Raw genomic sequence first — 21,409 nt, forward strand, 5'->3', positions numbered from 1 at the left:
CAGTTACCTCTGTAAAATATCTGGGAGTATGCGTGCGGAACGATTTGAAGTGGAATGATCATATAAAATTAATTGTTGGTAAGGCGGGTGCCAGGTTGAGATTCATTGGGAGAGTCCTTAGAAAATGCAGTCCATCAACAAAGGAGGTGGCTTACAAAACACTCGTTAGGTCTATACTTCAGTATTGCTCATCAGTGTGGGATCCGTACCAGATCGGGTTGACGGAGGAGATAGAGAAGATCCAAAGAAGAGCGGCGCGTTTCGTCAGAGGGTTATTTGGTTACCGTGATAGCGTTACGGAGATGTTTAGCAAACTCAAGTGGCAGACTGTGCAAGAGAGGCGCTCTGCACCGCGGTTTAGCTTGCTCGCCAGGTTTCGAGAGGGTGCGTTTCTGGATGAGGTATCGAATATATTGCTTCCCCCTACTTATACCTCCCGAGGAGATCACGAATGTAAAATTAGAGAGATTCCAGCGCGTACGGAGGCTTTCAGACAGTCGTTCTTCCCGCGAACCATACGCGACTGGAACAGAAAAGGGAGGTAATGACCGTGGCACGTAAAGTGCCCTCCACCACACACCGTTGGGTGGCTTGCGGAGTATAAATGTAGATGTAGATGTAGATGTAGATCGGTGCTGACGGACCCAGACGAGGCGTAAAGCTCTGTGTCGTGCAGTCATCAAGGATACACAAGTGGGCCTTCGGCTCCGACAACCCATATCGATGATGTTTCGTTCTGTGGTTCGCACGCTGACACTTGTTGATGGCCCAGCACTGAAATCTGCAGCAGTTTCCGGAATGGTTGCACTTTCGTTACGTTGAACGATTCTCTTCAGTCGTCATTGGTCCCGTTCTTGCAGGATCTTTTACCGGCTGCAGCTATGTCGGAGATGTGACGTTTTACCAGATTCCTGATATTCACCGTACACTCGTGAAACGGTCGTACGGGAAAATCCCCACTTCATCGCTACATCGGAGATGCTGCGTCCCAGCGCTCGTGCGCCGACTATAACACCACGTTCAAATTCACTTCAATCTTGATAACCAGCCATTGCAGCAGCAGTAACCGATCTAACAACTACGCCTGAGCCGGCCGGGGTGGCCGAGCGGTTCTAGGCGCTACAGTCTGGAACCGCGCGACCGCTACGGTCGCAGGTTGGAATTCTGCTTCGGGCATGGATGTGTGTGATGTCCTTAGGTTAGTTAGGTTTAAGTAGTTCTAAGTTCTAGGGGACTGATGACCTCAGAAGTTAAGTCCCATAGTGCTCAGAGCCATTTGAACCATTTTGAACTACGCCTGAAGCTTGTTGTCTTATATAGGTGTTACCGACCGCCGCGCCGTATTCTTGCTGTTTACACATCTCTGTATTTGAATACGCATGCCTGCACCAGTTTCTTTGGCGCTTCAGTCTAGAACAAAAGGAAGATGCAAACAAATTGAATTCGGTTCTTACCGTATTCTTGTGTAGTACGTCTTTGCTGTAGACGATCCATGGTTCTGGCTGCTGTCTTCTGGCTGTACATCCTCAGCTTCATCCTCAGCGGTCCTTATGACACGACTTATAGCAATAGTGCACTCAGAAAAGGTGCAGAGGGTACTTATCAGTACTCCTTTATTGAGGCTTCTATACAGTGATTGATTGGCGGCGTGGTGAGTCTGATGACGTTACTCCACTGCAGCGGCCTCCGGTTCCTGACTGCGGTTTTCCCTTCCAGCAGTCAGAGTTTTCGACGCACTTTGGATAGTTTTTGGAGCGCCAAACATTCAGCCGAAAAGGTGTCGTAGTGGCTAGCGTTGTGGTCTCTCACTTTTGCACCCAATGTTCGAAACCCTATTATACGGTTTGAATCATGGCATTTCAGCATAGGAATTACAAAACCAGCCGTTTGCAATTAACTGTTTGGCGTATTTACCCAGGTTTCTACATCACTAAGGATGTCTTTATCTGAATAAATTTTAAAAAACAGTAAACTTACATTGCGAGAAGGCACTGCGCAAAGTTTCCAGTGTACCCACTGGAAACTCAACTCAAAAATTACAGTTAAATGCATTCAAGACTTTCGAGTGTATGCCTTGCTAGGAACAAAATCTGATTGAAATTTTGACCACTGCTTTCTCGAAATGTAATTTTATGGTTTCTTATATTTTCATTCTGATGAAGACATCCTTAGAAATGTCGAAACCTAGGCCAATGTACCAAACAGTTACTTGCAACCTGCTGGCTGTGTGATTCCTATGCTGAAACCCGAATATTGTTTTTATTTATTTTATTTCACTTATATACCCTTGTCCTTAAAAGATCACTAAGCCAATTTTTCTTTTCTGTCAACTAGGAGGATACAAGGGTGTTGTAATAATTGTAAAACTGCAACTGAGTTTCAGGCTAAGTGCCATACACGTTCAATAAGTAATGCAATACTTTCTTGGTGGAAATAGTTTTTTCATTCTGGATTCTAATACACCATATTATTCCTCCCTCTTTTTGCTAGAAAACCATGGTTTCCAACATAATTTCCGTCTAGTGTGGTGGCCTCACCACACCTCATTGGAAGGGCCTATAATCACGCATGGTACCACTCTACTGGTCTAGGTCGCAGCCAACGTCTTGCTGCATCAATAACCTCCCAATCATCCACGTACTGCTTCCTTCATTGGGTCAAACAGATGGAAGTCAGAAGGTACCCGATCCGGGCTGGAGGGTGCATGAGAAGAAACAGTGCAATGAAGTGTGAGCGCCTGCCGGATACGCGACCATTGTGAGGCCTTGCATTATTGTAGAAAAGGAGAATTCCGTTTTTATTTTTGTGGCGATGGACATCCTGAAGTTGTTTCTTCAATTCCCTGATTGTAGCACAATACGCTTCAGAGTTAATCGATGTCCCCTTCAGAGTCCCAGATGACCGTCGCCGCGACTTTACTCACTGAGGGTGCTGCTTTGAACTTTATCTTTGGAGGAGACGTGATATCGCACCACTCCATAGATTGCCGTTTTGTTTCTGGATCGAGTGTAAACAGGACAGCCTGTGACAATGTTCGACCAAAAATGTCACGGTTAGCCTTACAATGCTCAAGTAATTCTGCGTAAATGATCCTTTGTTGATCTTTATGGATTTCTGTTTGGCGACAAGGAACACATTGGCGCCACACCTTAGAGTATTCCAACTGGTGGATGAATCTGTCAGCACTATCAACAGATACACCCAGTAGTGCCGCGAGGTGATTGATTGTGGTTTGTCAGTCTCCTAGAATGAGAGTATCTGCATGTGCCAACAATGCAAGAGTTGCTCAACGACTCACCACGCTCTTGTTCACTACCAGGTCTCCATAGACATTCTGCAAGCACCTATGAATATCTTTGATGCTCCGATATTCCACCAAAAGAAACCCACTGACAGTTCTCTGCTTGAAATGCACCTCCGTTACAGCCACTATTTTGATGGCAACTAATTCCCAATTTTTGCAAAGGAAACCGGCTGTGAAAAAAGTACTGCATTGCTTACTGAACGCCCTTCGTCCATATAACAAGACGTCTGTTTTTAGACTGGCTAGTATCTCCAAATCTACATGGCAAGTGCAAGCAATTAATGATTTTCTTACCCCTGCGCAGCAGGTCAGGTGTTTAAGTGTGAATGCATTGACGCAAAACGGGTTATCTATATGACAGGCAATATTCATTTAGTGATGCAGTTACTGCCAGGCAGAAAACATCAGTTTGTAAAGTTTGTTACATGTTTGTACAAAGACTGTCGAAGAGAAAAAACAACTCACACATTGATGTGCGGACATATTGAGCTATCAGATATAAAATTTATCTGAACTTATACCCATTGCACCGTCTATATAAATAGTCGATAATGAGAAAGTTCTACAAGTCTATGTGCAGACGATGCTGGTTGTCTATGGAAAGGCTGCCACACCAGGTAGTTTTGTTTGTGGTAAGGTACTATGGGAACAGACTGCTGCAGTCATCGATACCTAGGCCTACACACTACTTAACCTAGCTTAAACTAAGTTACACTATGGACAACACAAACACCCACGCCCGAGGGAGGATTCGAATCTCCGACAGGGAGGACCGCGCGAACCGTGACAAGGCGCCTATGACCACGCGGCTATCCCGTGCGGCTACCACACTAGGAAACCTTATCTAAATGCAGGAAGACCTGCAAACGTTTGACGATTGGTGTAACTGATTCTGATCATACACAAACGTAATTCGTAATTCTAGACACCCATTACTTTTCTATTGCACAACTGGCGATACATCAATGGATAAGAAACAAAAAAAAGAGTATTACCTGAGAATAGCCAGCAGATCACAGGCTGAGATCTGTTAGAGACCCCTGAACCACCTGAACAGAATGTTAACTCATCTACAAAAGAAGTGGCTTACAAAATATTATAATAATCATTTACTGTGTATTGCTCGTCAATATTGGACCATTACCAGTAAAGTTGCTAGAAAAGAGAAACAAGAAGCAGCGAAAGGCGATGCCTTTTATGTGTAAGAGCGAGATATAACGGAAATATTTAGCAAACTGAAGTGGCAGAATCGTAGTGCGTCACAGAGAGGTTTGCTGTTCATATTCTGAGAACGTCTATTTGAAGATTAGTCGTGCGCCATATTATTTTCATGTAGAAGCCTCACAATAGGACGAAAAACTTAGAGAAATTAGGTTTACCGGATGGTGTTCTTCCCATGCATTACTCGAGAATGGAACAAAGAAAGAAAGAAGTGATAGGTGTACCACAAGTACCCTCTGGCACACACGATAACGTGGCTTACAGAGAACAGATGTAGAGGCAGATGGTTCGTTCAAGCTACTTTGAATTTCCCGCATTTCACGAAGACCAGACAAATGGTCGGATGACTTTGGCTCAGTACGTCACTGATTCGTAGTTTTGTTGAACGAAATTTAACTGGCGATGTCCAAAATTGTCCTCTGTACATCACCTGTCGTATAAAATATAAAAAAATAGAGAGAATCATCAAGTGATAAAACTCACATAGATAAGAATAATGTTACTAATTCAAAATATTCTCAGTATAGGTTAGTTTATTAATTTCATTGAGGCGTAATTAAACTCACGAGACTGTACTACTTTTGTAGATTCAGTTCGTCACAAAACAACCCCAACAAGCTGACAGTATAAAACATCCCAGCAATGTTCTTCACTACTAGTTCTCGCAATTGTTTGGTTGAATAACACCTGGAAAACCACACCATATATGCAAATAATCGTAACAGAAAATTACTATTTATTAATTATTAATTAGTGAACAAGAAATGAGCTACAGGTCTCTATGTACGAGGCCATGGTGCCTTCGAAATTTTGTTGTGAAAACTCTTAAAGCTTTTTAAATAAAACTAACGTTATTAACATTCTACGTCTTTATTTGTTAACATCGAATATAGATTTAAGTGTCAGGAAGTTATTTCTGAAAGTATTTGTATGGAGTGTAGCCATGTATGGAAGTGAAACATGGACGGTAAATAGTTTGGACAAGAAGAGAATAGAAGCTTTTGAAATGTGGTGCTACAGAAGAATGCTGAAGATTAGATGAGTAGATCACATAACTAATGATGAAGTATTGAATAGGATTGGGGAGAAGAGAAGTTTGTGGCACAACTTGACCAGAAGAAGGGATCGGTTGGTAGGACATGTTCTGAGGCATCAAGGGATCACCAATTTAGTATTGGAGGGCAGCGTGGAGGGTAAAAATCATAGGGGGAGACCAAGAGATGAATACACTAAGCAGATTCAGAAGGATGTAGGTTGCAGTAGGTACTGGGAGATGAAGAAGCTTGCACAGGATAGAGTAGCGTGGAGAGCTGCATCAAACCAGTCTCAGGACTGAAGACCACAACAACAACATCTGCAACCCTCTGCCGCTAGAGGCTTCCAAAGTGCAGCGTGTTAAATGGCACTGTGTAACGGGACTACATCGGTGCATGAGAAACAGCCTGCTGTAATCTAATTTCTAATTACAAGAGTTCGTCCAAATATGAGCAACTTCTCTTTCTGCATGGCAATTACGCACCACATCAAGCGCTCCAACAATTTGACGCTCTGGTTCCCCGTCATCGATCATCCTGCATACAGTCCCCATTTCGCCCAACCCGAATTTCATCCGATTCCATAGCTTAAAGAAAACCTTCGACAACCCCATTTAGAAAGTGATGAAGCAGCGCAAGCAGAGGTGATGAGACTCGGCCAGCAAGCCAAACATTCTACTGTGACGGTATCCAAAAATTGATGTCTCTTTGGGAGAAAATTGTTCGTCACGAGGATGACTATGTTGAGAAATAAATGTTCACACATTAAAAACAAAGACATAAAATGTTAATAATATTTATTTTGTTTGAAATGATTTTAGGGTTTTCACGTAAAAAACCTGGGGGAAATGCTTTTCAGCACACTCTCATACCAATGAGAAACGCCTGTTATTACGTTTGCCTTACTTTAATCTTCCAATAAATTCTATCCAACCTCACCACAGTTCGTTACGAAGATACTCAGCGTTGTACATCTCTGATGTACAGGTTGTAGGCATATAACAAGTAATTAGCGACAGGAGTCTAGAATGGTACAGTAATCTTTGCAATTGCAGTGACAGAGTGAAGACAGAGCATTGAAATCTCTTCCAGCGACGTAGATAAATGAGAAGTGAAATTTAAGGAGTGACATATAGGATCTATTAGCTTATGTGCTTCAAGGATCAAATTAATGCAAATTTGGTTATGAGAACAGTAAACGGTGAAGTATGATGTGACAAAAATGGGTGTGCGAAGCGAGAAGCATCTGGAATCGTTGGAAGTACCTGTGCGATGATTAACGCCGTGCCGCGTGGACGCACCAGCAGCGATAGCAGACGCAGCATTTGCCAGATACACAGTAGTTTAGTTTAGTTTCGGATTTCTCTTTTTTTAGCGTGCTTTACCTGTGTAGTTCACTGTGTAGACTAATGGAAATTAGCCTATGTTTTTGTTATTGCTAAAATCTTGGTGCATATTCCTGTGTAAGGTGGCATGCTAATGCAGTTTCCCTCCGACACGTGCTCTACGTCACGCCACTAAGTTTAAATCTCGCGCTGGTGCACAGTAAATAGTTTCGATCATTGCTTTCTAGTTTGCATAAATATTTCGTGCAGTAGCTTTATCGGTAAACAGAATTCCTAGTAACAGGTAGCCGTAGATACGTCCACTTCCGTAGTTTTTAGTGTTCCTTTATTCTCCTCGTTATTTATTGCATATACTCCGAACTCAGTGGCGCCATTTGAGACCTTAAATCTATTTCTCACACACTACGATGTGGCTAGTTAATGTGCTTGCTGTGAGCGGAAACAGTGAGAATTGGCTGCTGTCCGTAAGAAGGTGGAAGCTGTGTTGGCTATCGTCGAGACGCTTCTGGCTAATGCTCAAAGTTCCGGCGACATCGTGACGTTGATGACGAGAGCAGTGACACCTTTGCTGCCGTTGGAATCCCCACGTGACCTGCGTGTCGCTGCATTTTCTGACCAGTCTGTCCTCATTTGAGAGCGGGGTGGCGGACAGTGGTGGATTGGCGAGTCAGAGGGCAGAAGGCGAAGGAGGGAGAAAGTCGCGCGGCTGGCTACCTACACCTTGGCAACAGCCACTGGGTGCTACCCGGTATTGATGACAACTCTGAGCCATCATGAAATGCTTCTTATTTGGGCCATCGACCGGATTTCCTGACCAGTCCAAACAAGTGTCGGTGGTGGATATGCGTGTGATTGGGAGCTCCAATGTTAGGTGGGTGATGGAGACCCTCAGGGAAATAGCAGGGAATGCGGGAGAGAATGGCCGTTTGAATTTGGTATGTTAGATGATGGGACTCGACCGTGATCTGAAGGAGGCCCTGATGGCAGCTTTCGAGCGTAGTGGGTGCAACCGGCTGCATATAGTATCAGATGTCGGCAAGCATGACGAATGCCGCTAGCGTTCGGAGGACATCCTGGACTCCTTTCGACGGATGGCGGTTTTGGTGAAGGTACACACACAGAGTGCAAGCTGAATGACAACACCTGCCGTGAAAGCGTTCGTTCTATAATCAAAGACTTCATTCTTTGTCTATTTGTAGCACCGTACCCAGGGATGTTATGGTTCAAATGGTTCAAATGGCTCTGAGCACTATGGGACTTAACATCTATGGTCATCAGTCCCCAAGAACTTAGAACTAATTAAACCTAACTAACCTAAGGACATCATACAACACCCAGTCATCACGAGGCAGAGAAAATCCCTGACCCCCGGGAATCGAACCCGGGAACCCGGGCGTGGGAAGCGAGAACGCTACCGCACGACCACGAGCTGCGGACGATGTTCATGGTCCTCTGGTTTTGAGCAGAGTGGAAGTTCTAATCCAGAGGCTCAGACGTCTCTGCGACGGTATCATTTGCGAATTTCTCGACCACTCCAATCGAGTGCAGAATTGTAAGGTTCCCCTTAATAGGCCAGGCTGATAAATTAGCCACAACGTCTTCAGAGAAAGATAGTCCTCGAAGATCAGAGATAGAATGGTTAATATGATTTAAATAAACTTCACCAGCATCTAAGAATGTTCCAGAATAACTATCGTTTACTGATGCTTATAGCGCACAGATAGTATTAAGAACTGTAATTTTGTTGAAACCGGATATTAACAAACTCCTGGGAGTTCAGACCTGAATATTTATTGTAAGGATGGAGGCCTATTTATTGCAGTAAAGAATTCAGTAAAATCTAGTGAGGTTATCACGGATTTCGATTGCGAATTAATCTGTGTGACGTTAAGTGCCAAAGATCGGTCAAAATGGTAATCGGATACTTTTATAGACCACCTGGTACAGGAGCTCTAGTGATAGAGAGCTTCAGACAGAACTTGCATTTGCATAATGTCGTTAATAATTTTCCGGATAGTGTCGTTGTAATAGGAGGTCACTTTACCTTGCCGGGAATAGGTTGGGAGTGTCATGCTACCAAAACTAATGCAAAAGAGAGGGATTCATGTGACATTGTCTTGTCCTAAAATTACTTTGAGCAGACAGTTGGGAAACCAACTCATGAAGGCATCGTCTTAGTACTTCGAAGAAGGTTCAAATGGTTCAAATGGCTCTGAGCACTAAGGGACTTAGCATCTGAGGTCATCAGTCACCTAGAACTTAGAACTACTTAAACCTAACTAACCTAAGGACATCACACACATGCCCGAGGCAGGATTCGAACCTGCGACCGTAGCGGTCGCTCGTTTCCAGACTGAAGCGCCTAGAACCGCTTGGCCACCCCGGCCGGCTCGAGGAAGGTATCGGTGATCATTAGACTGCGGTATCATATATCACAATAGGTCTTGGGTTCTAAATGCATCATCTCCTCATATCGGCTGATTCTAGGAAGATATTCTTGCTTAGCAAGGAATACAAGATAAAAATTTCAGAGTACCTGAACAGTCACCATAAAATATTCGGTAATGAGGACTGAGATGGGGAGAACAAATTGAAAAAATTCAAAGACATTGTGCAATATGCCATAGACAATATGTTCCGAGTAAGATCTTAATGAATGGGGAGGACCCGCAATGATTTAATAGCTGTGTTAGAAATTTGCTACGAAAACAAAGAGCGCTTTATCACATATTGAAGGGAAGTAAAAACCTTCTTGAAAAACAAAAGCTGAACGAAGCGAAACGGAGCGAAAGGAGAGCAAGGAAGGAAGCGATCAAAGACGTCAAATGTAAAAATTAGTCAGTCCATCAGATTAAAAAGGGGCAGAGGTTTTGGTTTTACGTAAAATCAGTAAGTGGTTCAAAATTATCTATTTATTCACTCAGTGGCCATACTGGCACCGAAACGGAAGATAACAGAGAAAAGCGGAAATTCGGTGTTTCGAAATTGTTTCACCGCGGAAGATAGTAACACGGTCCGTCCTTTCAGTGGTCGTACGAACATCGAAATGGAACATATTGAGATAACTGATCGCGGAACAGAAAAACAACTACAATCGCTTAGTAATGGAAAGGCGTCGGGACCAAATGAGTTACCTATAAGAGTCTACAAAGTTCATATGAAAGAACTTGCTCCGCTTCTAGCACAAAATTGTCGTAGATAGCTTGAGCAGCGATAGGTACCTAGCGACTGGAAGAAAGCGCAGCTCATTCCCGTTTTTAAGAAGGGTTGTGAGACCAATGCTCACAATTATATAACTATATCGTTCATGTCAAGTTGTTGTAGAATTATGGAACATGATTTTTGCTCAAGAATTATGGCGCTTTTGATGATTGAAAATCTCCTCTATATAAATGATCGTGGATTCTAGAAACAAACATCCTGCGAAACTCAGCTCTCTTTGTTCCTCCATGAGATCCACAGCGCCGTACATAATGGCACTCGTGTTGATACCGTGGTCCTTGACTTCAGAAATATATTAGCCGTTTAGTGAAAAAACGAGCCTATCGAGTATCGGAGCAGATTTGCTGCTGGATTCTACACTTCCTTGCACGTAGAACTCAATATGTCACTCTCAACGGAGCAAAATCGACAGATGTAAAGGTAATTGCCGGAGTACCCCAAGGAAGTGTGATAGGACCGTAATTGTTTACAATATATGTAAATGATCTAATAGAAAACGCCGGATGCTCTTTAAGACTGTTCGCACATGATACGGTTGTCTGTAACAAAGTAGCTGCGCCACAATATACTAACGATAAGCAGAATAACCTCCAGAGAACTGATGGATAGAGCAGCCTGAGGCAGTTGACACCGAACGTGAATAAATGTAACATACTGCGCATACATAGGAAAAGAAATTCCTACTTTACGGCTACACTGGAAACAGTATGTACCGTAAAATATCTAGAAGGAACTATTCAGAGCGACCTTAAGTGGAATGACCACAAAAAATAAATAGTGGGAAAAGCAGATGCTAGACTCAGATACATAGGAAGAATGTTAAGGAAATGTAACTCATCCACGAGGGAAGTAGCTTATGAGGCGCTTGTTCAACGGATTGTTGAGTATTGTACATCTATCTGGGACCCCTACCAAGTAGGAGTGGTAGAAGAGGTAGAGAAGTTGCAACGAAGAGCTGCAAGTTTCGTCACGTGGTCACTTAAGCGGCGCGTGAGCGCTGCGCAGAAGCTAAACGAACTCAACTGGCAGACATTGCAAGAGAGACGTTTTGCATTACAGAGGGATATACTTTTGAAATCTAGGGACAACACTTTCCTCGAAGAGTCGAACAACATATTACTTCCATTCACATACGTCTCCCGTAATGACCACGAGGAGAAAATTCGAGAAATTACGGCCAATACAGAGGCGTATCGACAATCATTCTTCTCACGTGCTATTCGCGAGTGGTGCAAGGTTGGAGGGCTGAGTTAGTGGTACTAAAAGTACCCGCCGCCACACAACATTAAGTGACGTAGACGTAGATGAGAGTCAACATGTGTATCACGAGCTTACCTGTTTGGTCTCATGACACTCTGTTCCCACTAGCGGCACACGACTCAGTGTGATCGTAGTGGCTCGTCTCAGCTTAGCAAAGACAGCCCAGATGATAGCTGAACAGACCCCTAGCAGGTCACAGTGAACAGTTCAAGTCTTAATGTCGTGAAATCCTGATAGCACTGTACGTACACAGTACTCCTCGCGCGCTAAATGGACAACACTGAATAAACTTCCAGAAGTCTCGTGGATAACAAGTTACAGGAAGCCAACACTAAGATATCTAAACGTTCACTTCCTTTAGGCTTTAGGAAAGCTCTTATTCAGCTAACCTAGAGACAAGGATATTCTTGTACTTAACATATATTCACTCCGTCTTCTTATGGTACTACCAGCACACTCCTGATTCTTTGACTAATAGAAGTGATGTGTACAAACCACCGTCAGATGGATGATTACTTTACAAATGAATTCGTGGGTTAAATATTCGAGTTCAAGCAGTGAGTGAGAAAAAGTTTTTGAAAAGTTTGATATTACGCTTAAAATTCGTTGGAAGTAGCTATATGCTCTCAACATGAGGCATTCAATTAATAAAAAAATGGTTCAAATGGCTCTGAGCACTATGGGACTTAACATCTACGGTCATCAGTCCGCTAGAACTTAGATCTACTTAAACCTAACCAACCTACGGACAGCACACAACACCCAGTCATCACGAGGCAGAGAAAATCCCTGTCCCCACCGGGAATCGAACCTGGGATTCAATTAATATAGTATGGATAATTTGCGCTCCACTTTAAGCAAAAGCTTGTTTACGACAGCATATCCCCCGGACTATATGTATGATATAATTTTTCAGATACATTTTGTGATACATGTGGATACTGTCACATAAATGTGTTGGCTTCGGTAGTAAAGAAGTAATAAATCAAAACGTCATACCGGATGCTGATTTGTAAGATATAAATTCTTTTACGTGTACTGTAGCACATACAGAATGAGGAAAATTATTCAGAGAGTGAAAATTATTGAGAGTGAGAGCCACAGGAGTCGCAAATCGAAAGGTCGACTATACAGTTCGCACATCAATAGATTCGTTGAATGCATGATAGCCACTTTCATAATTCTGGGCTAGTGCATAAGGGAGAAGAAGGAGACTAAGATATGTGGACGACTTTTGGGTGGTGTTTAAATAGTTGAGGCAGTATTGGAAGATAGTGAGTGGACTGGATGAGACGTTGGATGAGTCTGCCTTCTAAGGACGTTTTGCGTGTTGTAGTTAATATTTGATGCCAGTAGTATGATGCACTGCGCGATTATAATCGGTAGCTATAGAGTGCCGAGGTTGTTAAGTTTAGCCAGACGCGATGGAGCGCCGTGCCAATGAGGGTTGTTATTGTAAAATGCACTTGTAGTATTAAGCAGCAAGAGGCTGTATAATAACATGCCACCTCAGTTATAGGTTCATGAGAACAAGGAACCGAAGATGCAGGACTTGCTTCACTATTTTCTATGTACTGTTCACAGGTGATGCGAATGTCGTCCGCTGAATGTCCACTTTTGTAACGTTAAAAGAGTTCTACAGCAACACAAATACCGCCCTTGGATGCAGTGATTTGTTGAGGAACACATGAATGAAAAAAATGAGGTAACATGAGCTCACATATACATGTATGGTAACTACAATAAGTAAATATTTTGCTATTGTAATGAATACCATGATAAATCCCTATGCTTTGTTATTGTGCCAACCTTATATTCATGTATCCTTATATGTTTCAGAAAAATTATACGAGATACAGATTAAATAAGATATTTTTACTCACAGACAGTAAACGAAAGAAAGCATCAGAAGTGAGAGAAAGAGAGAGACAGAAGGAAAGGGAGAGAGACAGAGAGGAAGACCCATCATGATAAGCAGGGAGTTTTCAATGCACAGTATATCCTCAGAGTTATCTGTATGGCGCGCCTGTAATTTATACATCGTGAATACACGAAATTTGTGCACGAAATTCCGCTTAGCATCCATGGATACCTCAAAAAACTAACTCACAGCTGCACGTGATCTTCATTAATTGCTTGTTCGCTCACTGATATTAACTCCACTCGTTTTTAATGTTTCTTCCAGTTGTAACATCCACGAGATAACTTTTTGGCTACAGTGCGACGAGAGGAAATTATGCCTCTAACAGTTATAAACATTATGTATTCGACGTATGAAAAAACAATGAAAACTTATAGTGAATTAATTATTTATATAATATTCTATGATATAATTGGACATATCGATGTGTATCATACAAAGACAATGATAATTGTAAAGTGCTTTTATGATCTACGTTTGTCTTCCTTTGTTTTTATCTTTTGTTGGTTAGCTTTTGTAGGTTCAGCACGCAAGACGCGTATCAAACTGAGGTCTGTTAAGAAATTGTAATTATTTGTAAATTATTACTTGAAAATAGAGTTCATTATTATTATAAACATGAGTGAATACTTATTTGTAACTATAATTCCTCTCTCAGTAAGCATTATCTGTGTTAATTGTTTCTTTCCGCTGCAAGGAGCGCAGCCATTGATATCGCGATTTGTATCGCGTTTTTGTCTGTGTTTTCCATAGAAACAAATCAAGTATTTGCTTGATGAAGTCTAAATAGTGCACAATACGAAAGTAGAGTTTCTGTAAAGTTCAATAAGCATTTAAAATATTTATTTGCTCTAACAATAGAAAGTCTCTATAAATTGTCTGTCGCCATCTTAACAATTGTCTCAGCGGGAAATTCAAATTACGCAACTCCGCAGACATAAATGCCGAACGTAATACAAATGTGTAAAAATAAATGTGCACCGATGGTCCCGAACTCATTTTAATGAAAATAATTCGAATGAGATTGGTTCTTAAAAAACAGTGCTCATAGCACGAACGTTATAATAAACTTTTCCAGCTAATGAATGGAGCCGAAATTAATTACGCACGAGTTGCGAAGAATATTGTTTCAGGTAACATTCGTCAGTGTTGCGCGCGGCTGATATTCGGCGGTTTTAATGATCATTTTGCTGAAGATAACTGTTTCCATCATAATCCATTGTTGCATAGAATCCGTTGTATGAACTGTGATTTAGTGGCACTTACACAACTTACAGACAACACTTTAACACGACGTTAACTTGGAGTTGTTTAGCAACTTGATCAAATATTTAGCCGGGAGATAAATTATTTAGTAGTTACTCAATGTAATAAAATAAGATCATCATTTCCATTTACAAATTAGTTAAATACCAAACCACTGAATAACCCAGCGAACGCCACACAGTGAACCTAATCAGTAAGAGTTATAATAGTTATATTAATGTAGAATCAGTAATATATTTTGGTCGTTAACTTTTTTCTTTCATTGTTTAAGAGGTCCAGAAGGCTAACGCTAGATGTTTCAATTTTAAAGTATCTAAAACCAGTCACATGTGTGAAGCAATAAACACTTTATTATTATACTTTTTTAAGACCTCAGAGCCATACCTTTTTTTGTGGTTTAGATTTGAGGCCGAAGAGAAGTATATTGTATTTGCATTAAACAATATGATAGTATGTAATGGCTTTATGTAAACTTTGTCATATATGGGATGGAATGTAACAATATTATGAAAAGGAAACATGCCAATAATCATAAGCGGAGATACGAGACTGACACAAAAACAAAAATGTCAAAAATAAGTTTCCGGTCAACGAGGCCTTTGTAGAAAATAGACCACACACACACAAACATGGTGTGTGTGCATGAGCAGATGAATGTCATGCGACCTTGAGTGACTGTCATGACACAGAGGCAGCGCCCCACAGAGCGATTTGCGTCCAGTAAATACAGCCGTCCCCCACCTCAACTGTCTGGAGAGAGCCCCATATCTGTCGACTGCTGCTGCCTGCTGCTCCTTGAGGTAGCAGTTCCCCCCTGTGAAACTGGTTCCTCGCTACAAGTGGCAGCTCACTCCAATGCTTACAGCATGCTCGACCAATTTACGACAACCCTATGCCAACCATCTGTGAGACGACGTGATGCTGCAGAGGTCGTCTAACACATGGTTGTGGTTATAACTGAGGGAATTATTTGCTGATGTAATATGATGAGTGTGAATGGAGTAATTAATTGTAGATTGATTTGTATCTTAAAAACATTCAGAATGTGTGTAATATTGTGTCCATGGTGTTTCTTCTTTTTATAATATGTTGCCACAAATAAAATTACCGTTTAACCAATACATAAAATCCAGTGTGAGTAGGGTTGTAAATAAATGTGCATCTGTACTTTCTTGCTGTTTACTTTCGAACCAGCTTTACCTTTTAACCCATGGCATGATTTTCATCAGATGATGAGCATGTGAAACAAAAAGCAAATATTGTGCCTATGCCCCAGTTAAAATATCGTTGCCAAACTTGTGCTACGGGTGAATCTGAGCACAATTCATCACCATCCATTTTATACACAGAGAGAAAGTTATGTTACACAGCAGTTTATCTCAAAACTCCATAATGACGGCAGATGATATTTAATAACGCCAGTGACTGCTCAACTAATTTAACTCATCTCTTACAATCCTTTTTATTACAGTGAAGATCTATCATTTTCTGCAGCCATAACGAGCTGTTTCTAGCTATCTCACAACAAGGGGTTTGCTTAAAGGAGCAAGGAGAGTAATCAATCCGTTCAGTGCTGATAGCTGCCCTTGAAAGCAGGTAAAGAATGCAGAGTTCGCGTCGTCCCAACTGTCTACAATGGACGACTGAGGAGGTGGCTGCCTGCCTAAGAAACCGCTTTGCTTGAGAGACCGGGAGGATTCCTTTTAGAAAGACAGAAACCTAAGTCAGGTGCAGTTTTCAGAGAAGGTAGACCATAGAGACAACCATTTTCCTCAGCAGCTATGCTACGCAGGAGTGTTCATTTAAAACACTTGTAATCAATTTTCTGATTAGAGAACATGAGCTTTCTTGTTTCTACCTACTTGTAAGCCTTTCAGTTTGACGACTTCGGAATTCTGTCATGGAGTGAGAGAAGTTTTCTGTCTTCCTCCCAGCGCATTGGAATAATTGATTAATGATAACAAAATCCGTAGGAGTATGAGTTTGTTTAACTTATGTACAAAATTATTACTGAACGGAAAACGCAGTGTTGAAATAGGTAACACATGTTGCTAGAATAGGTAAGAGTAAATACTTGTGGACAGGCGACTGTGAAGAAAAGACCTGCTACCAGACGACACTTGTACCCATATGGAAGGTTGTCTCCATTTTAGTAATGACTGCAGAGGGCAAGCCAGACTCAGCTGTTACCAGTGATGCCTACTGCATTTATGCTGTGAGAGTGGTAAGAATGAGGTTTCAATAGAATGACCAAGTCGATGGTAGTTAACTTCCATGAGGGCCTAATGGCACGATTTTAACATTGTCAGCCATCCAGTTGCTTGTATTATGCACTTTAGCAGTTCTGTTGCTGTTCGTTCTTAATTTTCCGGTTTCTTTCTTTAAACCACTACCCATTCTTGCAGTATCCACGATTTATTCTCATGATTATACTTTCATTGTGCTCACTGACCACCACGGTGTTTCGCTCTTTGCCATTGTGCTCACTGACATGACGCAAAATTATATTTCACAAATACAATCCTTCCTCCATTTATTAAATGTCTCTGTCTTATCTCAGCTTCACAGTACAGTAGAACCCCTCTAATCCGACCTTGGATGGTCCGTAGCTCCGGTTAGTCCGACCATGCTCAGGCTCGCCATTGTTTCGGTGTCTATCGCTGTGCATATTGTTATACTGTACGTTATTGTGCAGTCTTATCCTTTGTTGGGATTAAAAAGCGTCGTTGTTTGCTTTATTCCGTGTTCTCTACAGTACTTATTACTGCAGATTCAATGTGTGTACCGTTGTCTGTTTTTCAACATGTCTGGATTCAAACTTACACACGTACCTCTTTCACTAAATGGAAAATTAGCAGTGCTACAAAGACGGGACGAAGGAGAATCGCTCCAAAAAATTGCAAAGGAACTGAATGTAGGTGTTACGTCAATTAAGGATTGGAGGAAGAATCGGAAAGACATTGAATCCTATACAGTTACGATTGATGGTCAAAACACTCTGAAGAATCGCAAAACATTAAAAAAACCTAAACTTGAACGGCTTGATAACGCATTGTGGATGTGGTTTTGTCAAGAAACTAGGAAAGGAACTCCCATACCAGGGCCAATTCTCAAAGAAAAAGCGATAGTTTTGCACAAAAAACTGGAAGCCGAAAGTACATTTGCTGCCAGTGAAGGCTAGATTGATCGTTGGAAAACTCGTCATGGTGTCCGATTTGTTTCTATTTCCGGTGAAAAGCTATCTGCCGATGCCGCAGCTGCTAAGGAGTTTTTTGTTAAGTTTCAACAAAATTGTAGAAGAAAATCAACTGTTACCCTGTCAAGTGTGTAACATCGACGAGACAGGGCTGAACTTTGAAATGTTGTCAACAAAAAAGATCGCAGCTTCAAATGAATCCGTGATAGGAACGAAACTTATAAAAAATAGAATAACAGTCATTCCTTGTAGCAACGTAGATGATACACGCAAGCTCCCCTTGTTCGTCATTGGCAAATCTAAGTAGCCAAGGGCATTCAAAAATATAAACTTATCTTCCTTGCCGGTTTATTACCGCAATCAAAAATCTGCTGGGATGGACTACAAACATTTTAAAACCTGGTTTTTCGACGAGTTTGTGCCATCGGTCGAAAAAGACTTGAAGCAAAAAAATCTGCTGTTGGATAACGCAAAATCACTTCCATCTGAGGAAGATTTGTTGAAAGGGGACATAAAAGCTCTCTTTCTGCCTCCTAATGTGACCTCACTCATCCAACGAATGGATCAGGGCGTTATCGAATGGTTAAAAAGGCGATCTTGCAGAAAGTATATAAGCTCAATTTTGGAAAAATCTGAAGGAGCTCATAACTTATTTGAGGCAATGAAATCCCTGAACATCGTTAAAGATCTATAACCTCTGGAGCCGGACGTCCCTGCCAATGAAGTTGAAGAGTGGAACAACGAATGTGACACGGACTGTGACACTTTTGAAGAGCTCAGTGACGGCCAGATTGTTGCCGGTGTTAGCCAGGAAACTGTGAATGAGGACTCGGACGGCTAAGACCAACCCCCCACCCGGATTTCACACATCGATGCAAAAAATGCTTCTGACATAGCTCTTCAATACATCGAGCAGAATCCAACTTCAACTCCAATGAACGTTGATAAAAAAAATGGAGGGACACTGCAGCTAAATCTAGAATAACATCTGCTAAACAAAAATGTATCACTGACTTTTTTTCCGAGTAATTTGTTTTCGTTTTCAATGTAAAAACAGTGCATACAGTATAATCATATTTTAGTTTATACATACAGTAGTTTATTTCTTTGTAAAAAATTCCTCTTTTTATATACAGTGCTGTAAACATTTTTTAGTTTACAGTATATATCGTTTATACGTCATTAAGTACAGTACAGTACTGTAATTTGTTTGGCGTTTTTCCTTTTAAAACCAATACATATTATAGTGTGTGTAGACGTTTTTTAGTTAATACATTGTTTAACACTGTTTAAAAAGCATCTTTTTATATTGCTGTAGACGTCTTTTAGTTCTTCAATCGTTTAATTTTTTGTGCTGAATGCCTTTTTATATTTTTTGCAATAAATATTAGATTTTTCGGACAATCCGACCCTTTTTTCGTTCCGACCATGGTCCTGGTTCCGATGGTGACGAATTAGAGGGGTTCTACTGTAATAAACCTGAGTCTTACAGTGACTGCTCGTTTCCGTTGTAGCTAAAATCCCCCCTCTTAGTAATATATCCACGTGTGGTGTGATACTTATAGAGGCACAAGAGTATTTTTTTTCTTTACTTACTTGTTAAATGAAATTAATTTCTTTTTGGAAAAGATATAATACAGTGTATGTTATCTGTTGTCAAATTAATATTCGTGTTTTTACTGACATCCTTCGCCTGTCACGTTCCTCTACACCTTTCCTCCTTTATGCATAGGAGAACTAGGATGTATCTGTCATTGTAAACGTATTAGTGCGAATAACTGTCTATTTTACACCAGTAATGAGTTTCTTTTTATTATTTGTTAATGTTGACCTTTCTCTTGTGTTATTAACAAGTTACCATGTGGAAAACCGGGTGAGTGTTGTATAAACCTCAGGATACCGTGTTAGGTTTTCTTACACGTTTCCTAAGGTATTATCGAATGCGCCACCTCGTTATATTATTTTATCCGCATTTTTAGAAAAATAAAGAAATTTGTGTAGTGTAAATTTATTCCTACCTTCTGAGGGGCAAGGGTTGTTTGATAGGAGTACATATATCGTTTAGCACTCGAAAGTATTTAATAATGTTACCCAAGGATACAAGGGAAATCTGTGCAATGTATACATATAATGATAAAACTGTCATCTACCTGAAATGTGCTTCAAATACCACAGTAATTTTTTGCCGTGGTCCTGTTGCTTTCTTCGACCTCACAACCCATTTAGCCAGGCTGTTGTAAGCGGCCCTGCAGCTTAACATGGAATACATGGTTAACATGGGTCTACCTCTCATTACTAACAATTAACAAATCATTGTCGAAAGTGAAAGAACCGATAACTTTAAAAAAAGTCTTTGGACCCATAGCAGTTAGGACCTCGGACCGCCATGCTTTGTAATCTGACACTTATCCACAGATCCGTCGAGAAAATTTGAAATGATAATATTTTCACTTTTATTAGTTATTCAAACAGACTATCGTACATTACTACATATTTGCCAGGTGTCTCATTGCAGTTGGAAAGCTCTGTAGGTCTATGTAGATATGGTCTACATTCAGCAGTTGCATAGCGTTTGCTGAAGCACTTGACGTAGATATCTGTGTGATGCTCTCACTGGTTCACGTATCCCTCTTAGCGTTTAAGACTTCTGTGGCCTTGGTGCTGCATTACATAAGCTGGAAGAAATGGCAACATCATCTTAAGTGCTGTCTACACTACTCTCATCTTTTCCTTCTCCGCTTACAAGGTGTCGACGGAAGATAGTATTGGCGGTTGGGTCTCCTTGTTCGTCGTTGCTAGTCAAATGAGTTACTACAAAGAGTGGACAACAATGACAGAACACCCCACTTTTTTGAAGTGATTAATGTTTCCTAAAACCATAATTGTTACATCCCCCAGTATCTGGCATTTTAGATTCACTATTCAGTTCATAACCGTGGTAGTTGACATTCAATTATAGGCGCAAAGGTTAGAGAAGAGGGTGCTCATAGCACCATGACTTTAGAGGTAACAGTTTTCTTACTTTCGTCATCGTATACTCTGACTGAATGGCTACTTCGTTTATGCAGGACACAGTTTGCTCAAGTATGATGACCTAGATTTAGCTAGAGGACAACAACTTAAAAGTACGTTTCAGCACCCATTACGCTAGCCACTCTGCTATTAAGCTACTAATCAAATAATTATAAGTAAGGAATACAAGATCGAAAAAGCAATTTTTAAGTCATTAGTATAACATCAGCTGATGCGGTTGGGTCTATCTGTGATCAGACCTCGCCTGAAGTGAAATCGGTGGCGTGGGACGGCGAAACAGAAGGCAGGGCACCTTGACACTGTGATTTACTTCCTCGTTCTCTGCTAATGGTGTGTAGATGATAGCTCACACTGGGTAATGGAAACTTTCTGCAGTTTACATTCCTTTCCACAGCATATTTATCTTCATTTAATGACTTGTTGATAGAATCATGCTCATGGAATCTCTCATGTGTCAATAAAAATATCGAGACACAGGGAAGTCTCGACATAGCAGAGGATGACCTGGCAGAGGCTCTATTTAGAATCTTTCTTTCTTGATAGTATTCCTCCGCCTGGGAACTCATGAAAATGTTCCAGGATGAGACTCGTTTTGAATGCACTGTG

Source organism: Schistocerca serialis, chromosome 5 (genome assembly GCF_023864345.2).
Source record: "Schistocerca serialis cubense isolate TAMUIC-IGC-003099 chromosome 5, iqSchSeri2.2, whole genome shotgun sequence".
Taxonomy (NCBI): Eukaryota; Metazoa; Arthropoda; class Insecta; order Orthoptera; family Acrididae; genus Schistocerca; species Schistocerca serialis.